Genomic DNA, 20,573 nt, shown 5'->3' with positions numbered 1-20,573 from the left:
TTTTAATCTATTTGAGGAAATGTAATTTTTACATTGCGCTATTTTCAGTCCATCAACCTGTTTCCTGTCATTGTGCGTCTTTTGCAGTCTACTGGAGTATCATCTCCTGTCTCTCACACACCACAGACGTAGACTAGTTTCTGAAGCTCACAGTGAGCAGGCAGAAGGCAGTAAGAAGTCTGGGGTTAACGTGGATGAGAGGGATTCAGTGATGGAAACATGACTGAGAACAGACGCATTCCTGATCACCTGATCATCATCATCTTTTCTCTGCTCGTGTTCTATATGGTGGATCTTCAGCCTGAATACATTCTTTAGGAAGCAACATTTAAATTAGTTTTGTATTAATATATCAATTAAGGATGTCAAAATGCAAATTAATTTTAATGGCACTGGTTTTATTAATGCAACGTATATTTTTGTTTGACCATTTTAATTAAAAAATATAAATAAATAAATAAATAAATAAATAAATAAATAAATAAATAAATAAATAAATAAATAAAATTATTAAAACCTTCAGCACATTACACATTTATTCTTGATGTCTTTTCTTTGCTCAGATATAAAAAATATATAAGCTCCACTGAAAAAGAATTTTTAATCAGTAAACAGTTTTTACTGATGTGGCAAGTCTCAAATCAGCACCAAAATTCACCATGATGCACACATTTAACCCTCTGAGGTCGACAAACGCACCGGTGCGTCTTGTGCCATTTTTTTTCCTCATAACGCCGAAACTAACATAAATGACTCTGTCTTTTTTGATCGAACAGAGAAGAGCAATACATTATTCGAATCTGTAAAGGGTCTACTTTTATACGTACACAATCATAACAACAACAAAACATGCTGGAGCGCTCTCTGCCATCTCTGTGTTCTCTCTTAAATTTGAGTAAAAAAGTGTAGTCAGTACTTCAACTTTTACCCGAGTATTAAAACATGCAAATCTGTATTTCTACTGAGTGAAGGATGTGTGTTCTTTTGCCAGTTTATATGTCGGGTGTCAGTAGTGTATATGCAGTGTAGGTGTATCGTGTCAATAGAGTAAATGCAGTGTATATGTAGAGTGTGAGCAGTGTATATGTAGAGTAGTGTGAGCAGTGTGTGAGCAGTGTATATGTAGAGTAGTGTGAGCAGTGTGTGAGCAGTGTATATGTAGAGTAGTGTGAGCAGTGTGTAGGCAGTGTATATGTAGAGTAGTGTGAGCAGTGTGTGAGCAGTGTATATGTAGAGTAGTGTGAGCAGTGTGTGAGCAGTGTATATGTAGAGTAGTGTGAGCAGTGTGTGAGCAGTGTATATGTAGAGTAGTGTGAGCAGTGTGTGAGCAGTGTATATGTAGAGTAGTGTGAGCAGTGTGTGAGGCAGTGTATATGTAGAGTAGTGTGAGCAGTGTGTGGGCAGTGTATATGTAGAGTAGTGTGAGCAGTGTGTGAGCAGTGTATATGTAGAGTAGTGTGAGCAGTGTGTGAGCAGTGTATATGTAGAGTAGTGTGAGCAGTGTGAGCAGTGTATATGTAGAGTAGTGTGAGCAGTGTGTGAGCAGTGTGAGCAGTGTGTAGGCAGTGTATGTGTAGAGTAGTGTGTGAGCAGTGTAGGCAGTGTATATGTAGAGTAGTGTGAGCAGTGTGTGGCAGTGTATATGTAGAGTAGTGTGAGCAGTGTGTGGCAGTGTATATGTAGAGTGGTGTGAGCAGTGTGTGAGCAGTGTGTATGTAGAGTAGTGTGAGCAGTGTGTGAGCAGTGTATATGTAGAGTAGTGTGAGCAGTGTGTGAGCAGTGTATATGTGAGCAGTGTGTAGGCAGTGTATATGTAGAGTGAGCAGTGTGAGAGCAGTGTGTGAGCAGTGTATATGTAGAGTAGTGTGAGCAGTGTGTGAGCAGTGTATATGTAGAGTAGTGTGAGCAGTGTGTGAGCAGTGTATATGTAGAGTAGTGTGAGCAGTGTGTGAGCAGTGTATATGTAGAGTAGTGTGAGCAGTGAGCAGTGTGTGGGCAGTGTATATGTAGAGTAGTGTGAGCAGTGTGTGAGCAGTGTATATGTAGAGTAGTGTGAGCAGTGTGTAGGCAGTGTATGTGTAGAGTAGTGTGAGCAGTGTGTGAGCAGTGTATATGTAGAGTAGTGTGAGCAGTGTGTGAGCAGTGTATATGTAGAGTAGTGTGAGCAGTGTGTGAGCAGTGTATATGTGAGTAGTGTGTGAGCAGTGTGTGTGAGCAGTGTATATGTAGAGTAGTGTGAGCAGTGTGTGAGCAGTGTATATGTAGAGTAGTGTGAGCAGTGTGTGAGCAGTGTATATGTAGAGTAGTGTGAGCAGTGTGTGAGCAGTGTGTATGTAGAGTAGTGTGAGCAGTGTGTGAGCAGTGTATGTAGAGTAGTGTGAGCAGTGTGTGAGGCAGTGTATATGTGAGTAGTGTGAGCAGTGTGTGAGCAGTGTATATGTAGAGTAGTGTGAGCAGTGTGTGAGCAGTGTATGTAGAGTAGTGTGAGCAGTGAGCAGTGTGTGCAGTGTATATGTAGAGTAGTGTGAGCAGTGTGTGAGCAGTGTATGTAGAGTAGTGTGAGCAGTGTGTGAGCAGTGTATGTAGAGTAGTGTGAGCAGTGTGTGAGCAGTGTATATGTAGAGTAGTGTGAGCAGTGTGTGAGCAGTGTATATGTAGAGTGTGAGCAGTGTGTGAGCAGTGTATATGTAGAGTAGTGTGAGCAGTGTGTGAGCAGTGTATATGTAGAGTAGTGTGAGCAGTGTGAGCAGTGTATATGTAGAGTAGTGTGAGCAGTGTGTGAGCAGTGTATATGTAGAGTGAGCAGTGTGTGAGCAGTGTATGTAGAGTAGTGTGAGCAGTGTGTGAGCAGTGTATATGTAGAGTAGTGAGCAGTGTGAGCAGTGTATATGTAGAGTAGTGTGTGAGCAGTGTATGTAGAGTAGTGTGAGCAGTGTGTGAGCAGTGTATATGTAGAGTAGTGTGAGCAGTGTGTAGGCAGTGTATATGTAGAGTAGTGTGAGCAGTGTGTGAGCAGTGTATATGTAGAGTAGTGTGAGCAGTGTGTGAGCAGTGTATATGTAGAGTAGTGTGAGCAGTGTGTGAGCAGTGTATATGTAGAGTAGTGTGAGCAGTGTGTGAGCAGTGTATATGTAGAGTAGTGTGAGCAGTGTGTGAGCAGTGTATATGTAGAGTAGTGTGAGCAGTGTGTAGGCAGTGTATATGTAGAGTAGTGTGAGCAGTGTGTGAGCAGTGTATATGTAGAGTAGTGAGCAGTGTGTGAGCAGTGTATATGTAGAGTAGTGTGAGCAGTGTGTGAGCAGTGTATATGTAGAGTAGTGTGTGAGCAGTGTGTGAGGCAGTGTATATAGAGTAGTGTGAGCAGTGTGAGCAGTGTATATGTAGAGTAGTGTGAGCAGTGTGTGGCAGTGTATATGTAGAGTAGTGTGAGCAGTGTGTGAGCAGTGTATATGTAGAGTAGTGTGAGCAGTGTGAGCAGTGTATGTAGAGTAGTGTGAGCAGTGTGTGAGCAGTGTATATGTAGAGTAGTGTGAGCAGTGTGTGAGCAGTGTATATGTAGAGTAGTGTGAGCAGTGTGTGAGCAGTGTATGTAGAGTAGTGTGAGCAGTGTGTGAGCAGTGTGTAGAGTAGTGTGAGCAGTGTGTGAGCAGTGTATATGTAGAGTAGTGTGAGCAGTGTGTGAGCAGTGTATATGTAGAGTAGTGTGAGCAGTGTGTAGGCAGTGTATATGTAGAGTAGTGTGAGCAGTGTGTGAGCAGTGTATATGTAGAGTAGTGTGAGCAGTGTGTAGCAGTGTATATGTAGTAGTGTGAGCAGTGTGTGAGCAGTGTATATGTAGAGTAGTGTGAGCAGTGTGTGAGCAGTGTATATGTAGAGTAGTGTGAGCAGTGTGTGAGCAGTGTATAGAGTAGTGTGAGCAGTGTGTGCAGTGTATATGTAGAGTAGTGTGAGCAGTGTGTGAGCAGTGTATATGTAGAGTAGTGAGCAGTGTGTGAGCAGTGTATATGTAGAGTAGTGTGAGCAGTGTGTGAGCAGTGTATATGTAGAGTAGTGTGAGCAGTGTGTAGGCAGTGTATATGTAGAGTAGTGTGAGCAGTGTGTGAGCAGTGTGTTAGTAGTGTATAACCAGTGTTTCAGAAGTGTGTCAGTATTGTGTTAGCAAAGCATCAGCATTTAGCATGTTTATTTTTAGCTAATCGTACACAGTTTGATGAAACAGCAGGGGGGAAATGAAGACACTCGCACCAATTAACATCTCTGCTGACAGCGAAAGTCAAGTGCACTTTAAAGAAGCAAAGAGAAACAGACGCAATGTTCCAGCGTGATGCGTTTATCGGGAATGATGTTGATTAGATGCCAATCATTCAGATGAATTCCATCTCAGCAGATTGTCTCTGCAGCAGCGGTCTGAAGCTTTTGGAAAGACAGGATGGAGATGAGTAAGTGCTTGGCGTAATGGCAGTCAGGTACATGTTAATCATATTACGAATAAACAGTGATCGGAGGAATACTGCAACCCAAGTAAACATACGTCTTGATGAAGTATAAAATGAAGCATGAAATGGCACGGCCTAATGAAATGTTATTAAAGTGGTGGGCGCCGTAATAAAAATTCTAGTTCACACAGTGACCTGAATACAGGATGGCAATTTAGTGCAGCGTGCAGATGGAGTGAGTCAGAACATCATTTAGGAACAATGGGGAAAAAAAATAATAGGTCTCACCTGAAAGCAAAAATTAGAGTCAAATGTTCAATTTGGATATAAATAAAAGTGTCGTTGCGCTGGAATCGGGCCAGTCTGCTCTTACAGTGTGTTCCATTTTTAAAGCTAATATTTCTGTATGAATCTCTTTCTCATGACTTCAGAATTATAGTATATTTCATTGATATTTCTGGCATTTGGCAGACGCCCTCATACAGAGCCCTACACTTATTTAATTTCTACAATGAGCAGTTAAGAGGTAAGTGCCTTGCTCAGGGTCTTGCTGGTGCCAGTATTTGAACTCACAACCTTCTGAACATTAGTTCTTATCATATCCCTACACATCTCTCTGATCTTCCCTTTAGCTACTGCTCGCAACTGCAGAGTAAACAAGGACAATCAACTGGCCCTTTCTCACATGTTGTTAATGTGACACGCTCTTGTCGAGTTATTCTCCGTCACTTCATTTTGTACCGGGCTTCTGGTTTCCTTAAACCCCAGACCTGCTGATCAGTAACCCAGAGCCTTACCCACCGAGCTACTGCTGTGTATTACCCTGTACAGAAGCTGGTATAAGACTGGTAGTTTACAATAATTGGGTGGCGTGGTAGCTCATGGGTAAGGTGCTGGGTTACTGATTGGAAAGCCAGGGGTTCAAACCCTGGTATGGCTCTTGGACCCTTAACCCTTTGTGCTCATGGCTGACCCTGTGCTTTGACCCCAGCTTTTGAGTAAGATGGAATATGCAAAGGAAGAATTTCACTGTGCTGTAATGTATATGTGACAAATAAAGACTTTGCTCTTTTTCTTTAATATCTGGGATATTCATCAGTCCCCAAATAATATCTGGAGATTATTTAAGGATTTTTGTATTTTTTTTCTGTTTACAGAGGGTCATGGGAGTTAATAGGCATTGTTTGCTTTAGTAATATGAAATGTTAGAGAGCAGGTGAGTGAAGATGTGTGGGAAGAGTTTTACTGAGTATAAAGCAGGCAAACAAATTCAATAACAGTAAGTCATAACCCAGGGACGAGTAGATGGAAAGTGCAAACCAGAAAATAATAGTAATAATAAAAACTAAACAGAAAAACACATTAGAATGGAAGGTTCAGTAAATCAGATTTACATTTACAGCCTTCGACAGAAGCCTTTATCAAGCGCGACCGAGCAGTTGAGGGTTAAGATCCTTGCTCAGGGGCCCTTGGCAGCTCAGAGATGCTGGGATTTTAACCTGTGACCTTTTGGACCATCCAGAGTCCAATGCCTACATCACTAAATCACTGAGCTACCAAACCCCAGATGTAGAACTACTGTGAGGTGTGATTGCACTCAGATGTGTAATTAGTACCCATATGGGGATTATCAATCAGAAGAATGTAAACATGACAGAGATTATTGATGTGGAGTCAACAGCAGCCATGTTTAGAGACCATGGTGTGTTCTGGGAAGCTGATTTAGATCTCAGAGGCTGCTGAAACCTGACATTAACAATATCGTGTAACAATTATCGGACAAAAGTATCAGTACACCTGATTCTCCAACCATATGTGGCTCTTTCTCAAACTGTTAACACAAATCTGTTCCAACATGACGATGCCCCTGTGCAAAAAGCCGGCTCCATGAAGATCTGCTTTCCATGGAAATGTTGGAGTGGAAGATCTAGTGCTATGGAGCTTCAACCCTATCGAACATGAATGAATGTGAACACTGACTGCAGCCCAGGCCTCCTCACCTCACCTACATCAGTACTTCACTAACACCCTTTGCTGAATGAATCTCCACAGAACTCTAGTAGAACATCTTGTGGATGAAAAAAGTAAACGTGGAATGGAATGTTTAAATAAGCACATACCAATCTAATAGTCAGGTGTCCACTTTTGGGGACTTCTGTCTACACAGTGTGGCTGAATATAAACGTCTACTACACAGTTTTCTTCTTCTTGATGTTATTTTTGTCTTGTAATGAGTACAGACACAGGACATGCAGCTTTCACGAGAAAAAGCAATCCAAAGGTTTTATAACATCATGGAGAGCGTTTACTTCGCAAAGGAACCATGAATAAAAATGTCTTTGAGTAGCAAGCGTGTGTGTGTGTGTGTGTGTGTGTGTGTGTGTGTGTGTGTGTGTGTGTGTGTGTGTGTGTGTGTGTGTGTGTGTGTTTAAGGATGTGTTCAGTTACTAGCTGGGCGATTGCTAGTAATAGAGAGTGAGTGTTCTGGAATCGGTGCCCGAGTTGGAGATGTTTGGAGGCCTCGGTGGCTGCTGGGGTTCAGAGTAACGTCAGAATAATTCATTTTATTCCTTTTTACATTCACACACCTTAATATCATTCACTTATTTACTTCTAATGTCATCGCAGGAACGTCATGTGACCTGGGCATTAATGTCGAGCCTACATTTTGACAGTGCAAAGTAAAGCACCTCACTCTGCTGGAAGGCGTGTGTGTGTGTGTGTGTGTGTGTGTGTGTGTGTTTGCTCTTACCTCATTTGCATAAACCCAGTGTGAGTCCTTGGATGCGAGGTTTGTCTCGACAGCCTGAGGAGAGACAAACAGCGACAGAGAGAAGAAGAGAACGAACATTTAATATTAAATCATTTAGTTGTCACACAGTTGCTCGGAGGAAACACAAATATGCATAAATACAAACATTTACACACACACACACACACACACACACACACACACACACACACACAGGAGAATACTTTACATCTACACTGTAAAGAATCTACACTGGTGTGTACTGTGTGTGTGTGTGTGTGTGTGTGTGTGTGTGTGCATTTATCATTTATCTCATTCTTATCCAGCTGCAGGTCACATAGATTTCTGTCCACGTGTGTGTACTCTCTACAGATTCCCACAACCAAGACACGTACAGAGTGTCTCAAACCTTCATGAAAAACTTCACAGAGAACCTACACAGAGAACCTGCACGGAGAACCTGCACGGGGAACCTATACAGAGAACCTGCACGGAGAACCTGCACAGAGAACCTGCACGGAGAAAAAACAGAGAGAACCTGCATGTAGAACCTGCACCACGCTGCCTGTCTGCCGTTTTTCACATTCTCAGACTCACAAGCAGGTGTGAAGAATTTTCTTTCCAGAATTCAAAACACAGCAGGTTCGTAGAACAGAGCACCTGAAAAGCCAGAACGTTCATCTCACCCTGGCCTTCAGGGTTGCTAATTACAGCAAGTGGTGCTGATGAGCTTCACACGGCTTATCTTCTTAACTACTTCATACCACAGTGCAATCAAATTCTCTATTCTGATTGGTCAGGAGTTTTCACTATTGTGCAGCTGAAAATCACAGGTGTGAATTATAGTTTTTATTGAAATACATATCACACACACACACACACACACACACACACACACACACCCCTTCTGTCAGAGAGACCCACAACCCCCAACCTCCCCATGCACACCCAACTTGTTCTTTTCGCAAGAAACGCAAGAAAGCACTATTTGTATTTTTAAGTATTTTTAAATACTTGTGCGTATTTATATATGTTATATTTAATTTATTTTTTAATTCTATTTTTTTATTGTACTCTGAAGCAGTCTCTGGAAAAAATATCTAATTATATTGTACCTTATCAAATCGCATGGTATCTTTTTGTATCGTATTGTTTTGTTTTGTTTCGTATTGTATCATATCATATTGTATTGTATCTTTTTGTATGATTTTGTTTGTCTTGTATTATCAAATCATATCGTCTTATAGTATCATATGGTATCTTTTTATATCATATTATTTAGTTTCGTATTGTATCTTATATCTTATCGTATCATATCCCATGGTATCATATCGTATTGTATCGTATTGATTCATATCATATTGTTTCGTATCGTATCTTATATCTTAATAACCACATCACAGCATTTAATCTTTACCATGTCCCCGCCCATGTTCCCGCCTGTCCCCACCCGTCCTCGCCCCTGTCCCCACCCCATCGCCGCCTCTGTCCCCACCCAGTCCCTGCCCCGTCCCCACCCCTGTCCTTTATGTGTCTGTTCATTCACAGGCGTCTTCACTTTGTGTACCCACGTTTGTTTGTGCTCAGATTCAAAAAAAACTTGTCCAGTTCACTGTTTATACTCATGTTTCACGGTTACCTGGTTTTCTGATCACGTTTCTTTCTTATTGTTTTGTTTTCTGCTAATCGCCCCAACACAGCCTGCTTTTATTCAATTAAGTTTGCCTGCCATTTTGGATTTCTCTGATTGTTTTATTAACCTACAGAGGTCTGGGACCTTTTTTTAGACTTTGCAGATGTGTTGTGAAACAAAACTCTAAATCCAGCAGCCCACTGTGTGATTTCAGCCTTGATTTGTTTATCTGTGACAAATGTTGTCAAAAGATTGCTATAATCTTAATAGCCGATGCGATCAATTAATGGCCGTTGCGATCATTTCTTTCCTCTGATGAAATTCTGCCAGTGTCAGAAGACTTCAGACTCTTTCATGCAGCGTGCAATGACTTTAAATTTCTCTCAAGGAAACTTCAAACCCCCTCAAAGAAACGAGTCAAGTGGACAAAACAGCAAGACAAGAAACATATTGAATGATGGAGGGAAAAGAAGTGTGATGATGATGTTTTTATAATCATGGCATGTTGTGAATAAAATGTATTGTTTTTGTTTGCTGCTAGCAACCGTTAGTCGTTGGAGATCATGTTTTATTACAGTCTGACAAGCAACAATCGCAAAGGACTATTAAATGCACAGCGTGAGCTCAGCATTAGAAGTTGAAGCGCTCCTACTGGTCACTTCTACCTCTGTAGGACTTTACACATGGATGTCATAAATGACATTACACACTGATATTTTATATATATGCATTTGCATTAAGCCTTTCTTGCATTTTTGCATTACTACTACTTCTTTCAGCTGCAAAACCTCCTACCTTTTAATTTTTTTTGCACTACTGTAAATGTGTAAATTATAATGTATGCCTTGTCTTCTCTTTAAGTCCTTAATCATGTATTTCAGAGATGCTGAGAGGAGTTGCAGAATGGTGTAAAACGTCGTTTCCTGTTCACATGCCAATAAACGCTTGTACCTTTATTGTTACTATAGTAACAGACCATTCAGATGGATGTGTCCAGGGGCTTTTAGATACACTGTAAGAGTGTGATGGGGGAGTGCAGTGGGGTGTAAACATCCTGGATACGAGCAGCAGACGTGAGTGGAATTTAAGTGTCAGACATTGTTAACTGTGTAAACGTGTGTGTAGAGTGTAAAAAATTACCACACATAAAGTGGAAGTACATATGGATATGAAAAGAAGGATGAAGGTAGAACTTCATCTGATAATCTTTTCCTAGAACTGGTTCAGTGTAGTGTCCCAGCACAATCAGGAGCTGTTCCACAATGTGGTGCTGAATGAATATTTTACTAAACAAGCTCTGCTGCAAAAGGTCACAGAGAGGATGCTGTTTATTGTATAGAATAATCAGTTTATTAGGTGTACTCTTGTCCAGGACCACCTTAAAACCATCAGTTCAAAAGCAGACAAAGTTCCAGCCAACCTTTTTTAAACTGCTTGTTGAGGATTTTTTTACATCTCCAGCTATGAAGCTTGCAGCTAAGGGACCGAAGTACCATCTGCTCATCTTTCTGCTTTACATAGCTTCTCAGTTGACCTTTCAGTCCAGCATGTTGTTTATGATAGATGGTCTTTGTCATTGTTAATTAGCTCAACATTCTGATGATAACTGCTTGTAGTCCAGCACCTTTTCCCTGGTCTTGGTGGCACTCAGGAGCAAACAGTTATTCCCCCACCACTCTAAAACACTGTTGACCAGTTTGCTGTACTCATCTTCCTAGCGATTCCCTGATGCACCTAAACAATACAGAGCTATCAGAAAATTTCTGAAGGTGTCAGAGTTCTACCTTAAACCCTAGTTAACTTTCTGTACCCTGTTTCATGTCCTTCAACGTTCCTAAATCTCAGCTTCTCCAGCTGTTTCTAACCAGAACAGCAGTGGCAAATAGAGGTGGTTGAGATAAGATGAGTTAAGATGGCTGTTGGTTGATAGAGGTTAATTGGAGAAGGTGCACATCTTCTGAACAAGGCTGTGGAATAGGAAGTGGTGAAATAGTCACTGGTTGTGAAATGAGCAGGGGTTAAATGTCATAGAATCCAGGGTGGGAAAGAATATTTAATCTGGCATGGGGTGGATAGGGTGGAAGTGGTGGAAGGGTAGTGAAGTAAACATAATGAAGAATAAATTCAGCTCATTAGCTCTTTCTAGACTGCTCTCCACAGGTTGTGAGCACCACCTCCTATGCATTGTTTTGTTAAAGCCTGATCTCCAGATTCCTCCTGTAGCTTTCTTTTTCCTTCCTCATTCCCACCTTTAATTCTCTTCCTTTAGAATCTGTTCATTGTTTTTCTTTCTAAAAGCTCTTTTTTTAATGTTCAGTGGTTTCTTCAGGTCCTTGGTGATCGAGGCTCAGAGAAAATGCACCATCCTGACTGGAACTTAAGTCTTAGTACAGAATTCTAGTCTCTTCTCCATCACGGTGTTAATCTCTGCCCCAGCTGATTCATATAACACTTCCCATTCCAGGGTCTCGAAGCATATCTGAAGAGTTTCCTCTGTCTCTTGTGGTCATCTCTCTATGGTCTTCATTGTTAGAGAATTCTTTCAGATAGCAGGCTTGTGTGTATGGGTGTCAACAGAACCAGGTTGTTTTTGGCTCTTACCAATCGGGGCAGATCAGATAAAGTGTGTGAATTTAGATGAAGTTTGGAGGCTCATAAAAGCCAAATATTTGACATCACACATAGCTTTTGCATCAGCTTCTGGCAGGATTTGAGCAATAGAAACAATGGTGGCCATTAATTTGCTCAGCAGATGATAATAAAAGCGTAAGCCAACAGCCGATGTTTGAGCTATAAGGATGTCCCTGGTTCCACCGTCTGTTTAGCTTTTATTCCACCATTCACTCCAGCATCTCCATCCTCCCTCACTGTCTGAAAGTCCAAGATAGAAGCATTAAAGCCTGGAATACCCTCAGCCGTGTCTCAGTAAAACACTGCACTCCCGACACTCCATCTATTTTCAAGAGACCAAATGTTTCCCAAGATGATGGAGCAAATAAAGAGCTTGAATCAAAGCTTGTGTAGGATCTCAGCAGGCTTTAGGAATACTCACATATATTCAGTAGAATTGCACAAATCTTCAGAGAACCAGCAGCTAATCATATTATATTTTAATTTTTCTTCCTTCTCCCTTCATTAAAAATGTCCTTCCTCTTGTTGGTACTTACTTATGTCCTTAGCCTTTTATACCTTCTTTCAGTTCATTCATTCCTTCCTTCCATCCTTTTTTGCAAAAAGTTCATCCTTCTTCCTTCCTTCTTGCCTTTTTCATCCATCTTTCACTTTCTTCTTTACCCTTTCTGTTCCTTCCTTCCTTCCTTCCTTCCTTCCTTCCTTCCTTCCTTTTGTTTTATTTAATTCCTTCAGTTCCTATTTCTTTGTCCTATTTATTTTGCTCCTTCCATCATTTTTCCCTCCTTCTGTCCATTTCCTCCTGATCTTTTATTCCCTTCCTTCATGCCCATCCTTACCTTTTCCTCTTGTCTTTCAGTTCCTTCCTTCCTTCCTTCCTTCCCTTTCCTTCCCTTTCCTTTCCTTTCCTTTCCTTTCCTTTCCTTTCCTTCTTTCCTTCCTTCCTTCCTTCCTGTCCTTCCTTAACTTTTTCTCTCCTTCCTTCTGTCAGTGAGCAGGTTGGGACACGATGCAAGGCCAGATAATTCAGTCAGAGAACGTGGTGACTGGGTGATTGAGGATCCGAATGCAGGACGTCACAGTGGTATGGAGAAAACAGGCTTTAATAAAGAACCTGAGCAATAGAGCAAAGGCAAAAACACAATCCAAAAACAGTCCAGAGTCAAAAACACAGGCAAACAGGGTGATGCAGGGAAAACAAAAACAAAATCCAAAACAGTCCAAGATTCAGAGAGTCGGCAAACAGAACCATGAAGGGCAGAGCAGAACAGAGGTCAGGAGCAGGATCAGGAACAGGATCAGGATCAGGAACAGGATTGAAGAGCAGACTGGCACAAATAATCCCAGGGTCTTTAGGAGGCCGGTGAGATAATTTGGCCCAGAGCTGAAGTCTTAGGTGTCCTTAAATACCGGGGCAGGAAAAACAGCAAGATGGAACCAGAAGATCCTGACACCTACCTACCCATCTACATACCTTTCTTCCTTCATTCTATCCTTCTTTCCTTTTATCCATCCTTCTTTACTTCCTTCCTTCCTTCCTTCCTTCCTTCCTTCCATCCTTCCATCCATCCATCCTTCCTTCCTTCCTTCCTTCCTTCCTTCCTTCCTTCATTCTATCCTTCTTTCCTTTTATCCATCCTTCTTTACTTCCTTCCTTCCTTCCTTCCTTCCTTCCTTCCTTCCTTCCTTCCATCCTTCCATCCATCCATCCTTCCTTCCTTCCTTCCTTCCTTCCTTCCTTCCTTCCTTCCTTCCTTCATTCTATCCTTCTTTCCTTTTATCCATCCTTCTTTACTTCCTTCCTTCCTTCCTTCCCTACATCCTTCCATCCATCCATCCTTCTTTCCTTCCTTCCTTCCTTTCTTCATTCTATCCTTCTTTCTTCCTTCCTTCCTACTTTCCTTTATTCTATGCTTCCTTCATTCTATCCTTCTTTCTTTCCATCCTTCCTTCCTTCCTTCCTTCCTTCCTTCCTTCCTTCCTTCCTTCATTCTATCCTTCCTTCCTTCCTTCCTTCCTTCCTTCCTTCCTTCCTTCCTTCATTCTATCCTTCTTTCCTTCCTTCCTTGTCGTCTTCTTTTATTTCCTTCCCTTCCACAATCATGTGTACCACTAGATGCTACACAGGGAGACTGTTTGTGTAGCTGTTGATAACGAGGTTAATGCTTCAAGTGATTGTGTTGTTTTTAAATTCATGTTAAACTCCGGAAAAAGCAGCAGAAATGATTCCCTAATTAGCTGTAAGTTCCTCGTCCTCGTGAGAAGCAGCACGTTTAAAGTGGAGACGCTGGACATTATTTCTCTGCTCAGTGATCTGCTGCACCATAAGCACACATTAGAGAGTAACACAGCGAGCGAGGGGTTTGATTCGGCCCGAGCAGCTCGTCATACGCACACTCAAATAAACCCAGTTCTGGGCAAAAACACAAAAAACCCAGAGCTGTGAATCCTGATGGTGGGCGAGGATCAATGCAGGGGTGTTTGTGGGCATTTTTTATTCTCTCACCTCGTCTCTCGGCTCGCTCTTGATTTTGTAAAGATCAAGAAAATGTAAATGATCAATTTCATACACACACACACACACACGCACACACACACACGCAGGCACACGCGCACACACACATACACACACGCAGGCTAACTCACATGCAGACCTCGTTATGCTAAATATAATGGTGTTGCCATGGTTACATCGATAGCTTCCATCTCCACCCCCAACCATTGGAAAAATCAAACGCTAAATCTAATCCTCAGAGCTCTTCAGTCATTACGCCGGTTTTTTCCTCTCCATTAAAAAGGCACTTTGATTATCCAGGAAAACATCTGAACCGGGTTTACAGAAGTCGCTCATTACAGTTCATTCGGACCGAAAGCAGACTGCTGGAAAATAAAATGTTTTGCCACGAAGTCGCCCAGAACTCACGACTGTATGACACGTTTCCTCACAATCACAAACGTGTCGCCCAGAACTCACGACTGTACAACACTTTCTTTCTTTCTTTCTTTCTTTCTTTCTTTCTTTCTTTCTTTCTTTCTTTAGTCTTTCCTTCTTTCTTTCTTTCTTTTCTTTCTTTCTTTCTTTCTTTCTTTCTTTCTTTCTTTCTTTCTTTCTTTCTTTCTTTTCTTCTTTCTTTCTTCTTTCTTTCTTTCTTTCTTTCTTTCTTTCTTCTTTCTTTTCTTCTTTCTTTCTTTCTTTCTTTCTTTCTTTCTTTCTTTCTTTCTTTCTTTCTTCTTTCTTTCTTTCTTCTTTCTTTCTTCTTTCTTTCATTCCTTCCTTACTTCTTTCTTTCATTCTTTAGCATTTCCTTCCTTCTTTCTTTTCTTCTTTTGCCTTTCCTTCCTTCTTTCTTTTCCTTACCTTTTTCTTCTTTCTTTTCTTCCTTTTTCTGCCTTCTACCATTTTACTTTCATCTTTTTTTAATTTGTATAGCGATTTTAACAATGAACATTGTTCATTGTTCCTTCCTTCCTTCCTTCTTTCCTTTTTTCCTTCCTTCCTTATCCAAATTACAATGATGTTATTCCTAGAGCTGAGCTGATGAGAGTGAAGGGCCTTGCTCAGGGGCCCAGAAGTGGCAGCTTGATGGGGTGGAATTTAAACTTACAACCTTCAGATCAGAAGTCCAACAGCTTAACCACTGATCTCCTTCTTTCTGAACACAAAATCGTTTACACTTTAACCTGTAATTAAAGCTGGTAAAAGTCTGAATATGTTCCATGTATCATTTATACTTTAAGTTTATTTGACTGAAACCTCAGCACTCTTTCACCTTCAGAAGATTATTAATGCACCAAAAACACTGTTAGCGCTTTATTACCTCCAGCACCGTCGCCTTTAACCTTGGAAAAAGATGAATATACTACATTTTAGTTTTATCTCCAGGAAAATACTTTAAAAACATATTCCTCCCAAATAGGACATAAAAAAACACTTGTTTTGAAACTACGAATGATCCAGGAATTAATACTCTGTCTAACAGAATCAGAAGGACTTTACCACTTGCTAGATACAGCGACATTACTGTATATCGACAAATGTTGGTGGACACCTGACTATAAGATGGTCAAGATGGTCAAGATAGTCAGATGGTCAAGACGGCGCCGCGGATGGCAGCCTCGGCACGACTCTCTCTAGTACTTTTTTCTTTTTGTTTATTGTCTGTGTGTTTAGTTACCCTACCCTAATAACTTACACTAAAGAAGAATTGCTTAACATCGGGGAGTTCACTCCAGACACTTTTTCACCAGTTTTTACAAAGCCGGAAAGTTATTTGGAGATCTTAGTTGGAGCTGCAGCTACTCTCTATGGCACATGGAGGAGACGCCGGCAGGGGAAGCGTGCTGGTGCGCTAGTGAAGCTATGACAGAGGGGATTTAGAACTGCGCTCCCGTCGATTCACCTGGCGAACCTCCGCTCACTGCCGAACAAAATGGACGAACTAACTCTTCTTAACGGAACAAACAAAGATTTTGCATGCTCCGCTGCTCTCTGTTTTACTGAAACTTGGCTCAGTCGCTCAATCCCGGACAGCAGATTACTTCTCTCGGGCTTCCACTTACACCGAGCGGATCGCGTAACGGAGCTATCGGGCAAAACGAAAGGCGGCGGAATCTGCTTCTACATTAACGAACGTTGGTGTACAGATGTCACAGTGCTGGATAAATACTGCAGCCCAAACTTGGAATCACTGGTAATAAACTGTAAACCGTTTTACTCACCGCGGGAATTTTCCTCATTCATTCTGACCGGAGTTTACATCCCACCTCAGGTCAATGTGAATGATGCACTGCAAAACCTGGCAAACCAAATATCCGGCTTGGAGCAAAAACATCCGGATTCTCTTTTTATTATCCTTGGAGACTTTAACAGAGCAAAACTAACACTTGAACTTCCAAAATACAGGCAACATATTAACTGTCCGACAAGAGGGAAAAACACACTGGATCATTGCTACACCGTTCTTAAGGACTTGTATCGATCTGTACCCCGGGCAGCTTTAGGGAACTCTGATCACTGCTTGGTTCATCTTATTCCAACATACAGGCAGAAACTAAAATCTGTTAAGCCTGTAGTCAAAACAGTGAAGAGTTGGACCAGTGAGGCAAAGCAGGAACTACAAGACTGCTTTGACTGCACTGATTGGGTCTTTGAGGCTGGAACTGACAGCCTGGATAAGCTGACTGACACTGTGACATCCTACATCAGTTTTTGTGAAGACATGTGTGTGCCAACCAAAACCTTCTGCAAGTTCAGTAACAACAAGCCATGGTTCACAGCCAAACTGAAAAAACTTCGACATGCCAAGGAAGATGCATACAGAGGGGAGGACAAAGCACTGTACAAGCAGGCCAGGAACCAACTGACAAAAGAGATCAGAATAGCCAAAAGAAGCTACTCTGAAAAGCTAAAAAAGCAGGTTTTCAGCTAACGACCCTGCATCAGTATGGAAAGGCCTGCAAAATATCACAAACTACAGGAGACCTTTTGAAGCAACTCCCCACTGAAGCAAACAAAGACCTGGCTGACAACCTCAACACCTTCTACTGCAGGTTTGAGAAAAATATCTTCACACCTCTCATGCAACCCAGCCCAATGTCTGCCCCTATTACACCTCTGGAATCCTCTCTTACAACTCCTCCCAGCACTCAAGTTGCGCTCACGATTTGTCAAAAGGATGTGTATCAGCTCTTTCAGAGACAGAAGACAAGGAAAGCTCCCGGCCCAGACGGTGTCTCCCCCTCCTGTCTCAAAGCATGTGCTGACCAACTGGCTCCCATCTTCACCTCTATCTTCAACAGATCACTGGAGTTGTGTGAGGTCCCCTCCTGCTTTAAACTCTCCACAATCATCCCGGTCCCCAAGAAACCCTCCGATAGATAGATAGATAGATAGATAGATAGATAGATAGATAGATAGATAGATAGATAGATAGATAGATAGATAGATAGATAGATAGATAGATAGATAGATAGATAGATAGATAGATAGATAGATAGATAGATAGATAGATACAACTTTATTGTCATTGCATTGTACAGGTACACAGCAACGAAATGCAGTTTGGCATCTACCAGAAGTGCAAAATGTAGCAGTCGTGCAAAAGTGCAGATAAATATCTAGCATATTTACAGTGCGGATAACTATCTGGCATATTTACAGCAGTGGTATATATATGAAGTATATACAGTGAATAAATATAAAGGCTATTTCAGTGCAGAGATGTGTGGACATTCAGAAGTACAGTGATAAATATAAAGGTGTACAGTAATTAAGAAAAGTGTGCAGAAATGAAAGGTTACAAGATCACAGGATTATAGCATTAAGGAGTAGCAAGCTGAATAAACAGTCTACTATATATAAAAAAAATATATATATAAATATATACACATACATTATATACACAGATGAATGTGAAATGTTGGGCAGAATGTACAGTAATGATAAATATACATACAGATATAAAAGTGCAGATGTACTGAGGAGTGAAAAATATATAATATGTAGTATGTACATGTATTGTACAGAGGTTATATACAGTCTTTTGTTTATGTTTGTTTTGTAGTGATTTAGCGGTGTAGTGTTGAGTTCAGTAGTGTGATGGTGGATGGAAAAAAGCTGTCCCTGAACCTGCTGGTTCTGGTGCGTAAGTTCCTGTATCTCCTTAGTGATGGAAGGAGGTTAAACAGTTTATGACTGGGATGTGAAGAGTCCTTGATGATGCTGTGAGCTCTGCGCAGACATCTGCTGTGGTGAAGGTGTTCAATGGCAGGTAGTTGGGTGCCAGTGATGCGTTGGGCGGTTTTGACCACCCTTTGCAGTGCTTTACGTTCACACACAGTGGAGCCTCCGTACCATACAGTGATGGAGTTGGTCAGGATGCTCTCAATGATGCAGCGTAGAAGCTCGTTAAAATCCCTGGGGACAGATGAGATTTCTTGAGACTTCTCAAGAAGTACAGGCGTTGTTGTGCTTTTTTTACCAGAGCTGACGTGTTCTGCTGCCAGGACAGATCCTCAGAGATGTGAACTCCCAGGAACTTAAAGCTGGAGACTCGCTCTACCTCGGTTCCATTGATGTTGACTGGTAGATGTCTCCGCTGTTGGATTTCAGAAGTCCACAATGAGCTCTTTGGTCTTTGTGGCGTTGAGAGTCAGGTTGTTGGTGGCACACCATGCTGCCAGATTACGGATCTTTTCCCTGTAGGCCGATTTGTCGTTGTTGTCGATCTGGCCGACCACGGTGGTGTCATCTGCATACTTGATGAATATGTTGAGTTATACAGAGGAGCACAATCGTGGGTGAACAGGGAGTAGAGCAGTGGGCTCAGAACACAGCCCTGCGGTATGCCAGTGTTCAGAATTAGGGTTGAGGATACCTGGTTTCCCAACCTGACAGATTGAGGTCTGTTGGTGAGAAAGTCCAGAATCCATCTGCAAGTGGAGGTGCAGATACCCAGTTCACTGAGCTTAGTGATCAGTACAGTGGGGAGGACTGTATTGAACGCAGAGCTAAAGTCAATGAACAGCATTCTGATGTACGTGTTGCTTTTATCCAGGTGGGTGAGAGCAGAATGAAGAGCTGTGGAAACTGCATCCTCTGTTGACCTGTTCGGGCGATAGGCATACTGGTGTGGGTCCAGTGTAGGTGGTAGGCCCGCAGTGAGGTGATTCAGGACCAGTTTCTCAAAGCACTTCATAGCAATGGGGGTGAGTGCAACCGGGCGAAAGTCATTCAGGCATTTAGCAGCTGAGTGCTTAGGCACTGGTATGATAGTAGTGGTCTTCAGGCATGTTGGTACCGTGGCTTGGGCCAGTAACAGGTTGAAAATGTCAGTAAAAACCTGTGCCAGTTTTCCAGCGCATGCTCTGAGAACATGTCCCGGTATGCCGTCCGGGCCAGCTGCCTTTCATGCATCCACTCTGCTGAACACTGAATAGACGTCCGTTGTTGAGATTGAAAGTGGGCTGTAAGCAGTAGCAGAGTCCGTGGTTGGTGTAAAATGTCCTGTGCTTTGGTCAAAACGAGCAAAAAAGTGATTAAGTTCGTTCGGTTGGAAGGCACTGCTGGTTGGTTGAGCTGTGGGTTTGTAGTCCGTGATTGACTGGATGCCTTTCCACATGCGTCTGGGGTCAGAGTTGTGGAAGTGCTCTTCTATGTGGCGTTTAAATGTGAGCTTTGCTTTCCTGATGCTCCTTTTCAGGTTGGACCTGGCTCTGTTGTAGTCCTCCGCACTGCCAGATTTAAAGGCAGCATCTCTTGCTTTCAACAGGAGACGGACTTCAGAGTTCATCCACGGCTTCTGGTTAGGAAAGCATTTCACGTGTTTGACAGTAGTGACATTGTCAATGCACGTGTTAATATGGTCCAAAACAGATGATGTGTAACTGTCCATGTCTGTGTGAGAGTCCAGTGTGGCCTGTGAAGCGAACATGTTCCAGTCAGTATCCTGAAACTGTTGTTGTAGAGAAGAAATGGCCCCCTCTGGCCATACCTTTACTGTCCTCACAGCTGGTTTTACACGTTTGATTAGTGGTGTGTATTTGGGTAGCATGAACAAAGAGAGGTGATCAGACTGACCCAAGTGGGGGAGGGGAATGGCTGTGTATGCCCCAGGTATGTTTGTGTATACCTGGTCCAGTGTTTTGTTCCCTCTAGTAGAGCAGGAGACATTGCGGTGAAATTTTGGTAAAACAGATTTCAGGTTGGAGTGGTTGAAATCTCCAGCAACAATGATAGCTCCTTCAGGATGTGCAGACTGCTGTTTGCTGATAGCTGCATGCAGTTCCTCCATAGCTAGCTTAGCATTAGCATCCGGCGGAATGTACACTGCAGTCACAACAATGGCTGAGAATTCTCTCGGTAAATAAAAGGGTCTGCACTTAATCATCAAATACTCTAAATGAACAGAGCAATGACTTTCAGTAACATTAGAGTCCGTGCACCATGAGTTGTTAACATAAATGCACAGACCTCCACCTCTGCGCTTACCAGAGTCCTCTGCCGTCCTGTCCGCCTGATAAACACTGCGACCCCCGAGCTCAATGGCGCTGCTGGGAATGTTGTTGTTGAGCCATGTTTCCGTAAAAATCATGACATTACATTCCTTAATCCGTTTGTGTG

General features: G+C 42.1%; 1 pseudogene; it reads right to left on the bottom strand.

The window, feature by feature from the left end:
- LOC124390429 overlaps positions 1-20,573 on the bottom strand; it is a 251,268-nt pseudogene that overhangs the window by 52,076 nt on the left and 178,619 nt on the right.

This window comes from Silurus meridionalis, chromosome 8 (genome assembly GCF_014805685.1).
Source record: "Silurus meridionalis isolate SWU-2019-XX chromosome 8, ASM1480568v1, whole genome shotgun sequence".
In the NCBI taxonomy this organism is placed as follows: domain Eukaryota; kingdom Metazoa; phylum Chordata; class Actinopteri; order Siluriformes; family Siluridae; genus Silurus; species Silurus meridionalis.
Note: the sequence above shows the minus strand (reverse complement) of the source record. Positions and strands in the feature narration are given on the sequence as shown.